The 1212-nt window shown below is 34.2% G+C and overlaps 1 pseudogene; it reads left to right on the top strand.

Annotated features, from left to right (window-relative positions):
- The first annotated feature begins 388 nt into the window (after window positions 1–388).
- Window positions 389–1008, top strand: LOC131939137 (ATP synthase subunit d, mitochondrial-like; annotated as a pseudogene).
- Window positions 1009–1212: the final 204 nt, after the last annotated feature.

Below are 1212 nucleotides of genomic sequence, written 5' to 3'. Positions count from 1 at the left end.
AAATTTGTTGTTTTTTTTTAAATTTAAATACATATCTGCCAAAGACCTTTGCCATTTTTTATATGGGAAAAATTATTAAGGGAGACAACGCAAAGCAAATTACTTAGCAGTGGATTTTAGTAAATTTTAGAAAGATATATTTTAAAAAAATATTGTTCACAATATGAATTATCTGACAAAACTATTAAAATGGTTTAGAAATATTAAAAATAAGTACTTACATTAATATGAATTAAAAATCTCTCAAGTTATAAAATTTGAAAACAGAGACTTTAATGTTTACATTTTTCTAAGACATGCAATTTATTCAGCCTGACCAACCATCAGATCGTTCAGATTATGCGAAAAAAAATATGTTTACAATAATAGATCCATATACGCCATACGCTTTCTAATCTACTGGACTTGTTAAAATGGCTAGTGGTGCAGCGAAAAGAATTTCCTCATCGGTAGTGGATCGGGCTCGTTTTGTAGCTGTTATACCAAAAGCCCAGACTGAAACAGAGTTGTCAAAGCTAAGCACTACTCTTTTATAAATAAGGTTTATACTTTGCCTAAAATTGATTTCAATGCATACAAGTCAAGGTTGCCTGATCCTACTATGGCTGATAGATTTCAAACTGCATATCAAGCATTGAATATCCCATACCCTGTTGATAAGGAAAATGTCATGAAGAAAGTTGAGGAGGAAAATGACAAGTTGGTGAAGCAAGCAAAAGTATTGGTGGAAAATGTCAGAAAGAGATAGAAGGAAGCAAACAATTCCCTCAAAAGTTGGACACACTACCAAAGTATGAAGAGATGAGCGTGGAGATGTACAACTACAACTTCCCAGAGACAGCCCATAACTTTGACCCATCCTACGCCAGGCCATTGCTGGAACAAGATGAAAGGGAGTGGCCTTTAAAGGCTTGAACTCTGCCAGCAGGTCTTGTGGTATAGATTAAATACAAAAGTTTTCTGTCATGGCTAACTGTGTCCTCTAGAATAATACAGTTATTTATTCTTGGTAAAAAATAAAATAGATTCATATAAACTATAAGTCTCAGCCAACAACCCCTATAGGGCAGGGGTCGGCAACCTCTTGCGACGGAAGAGCCAAAAGCTACAATTTACAAAATTCCCAGTTATTAAAGAGCCACTATTGAATACTTATTCAAATCGTCAGATAAATACAATACGAAAGTACTTTTGATAAGATGTGGAAGTCAT

This window comes from Physella acuta, unplaced genomic scaffold (assembly GCF_028476545.2).
Source record: "Physella acuta isolate Inbredline_101_S28 unplaced genomic scaffold, ASM2847654v3 ptg000265l, whole genome shotgun sequence".
NCBI classification, from domain to species: Eukaryota; Metazoa; Mollusca; class Gastropoda; family Physidae; genus Physella; species Physella acuta.
This window is presented reverse-complemented; position numbering and strand designations above follow the sequence as displayed.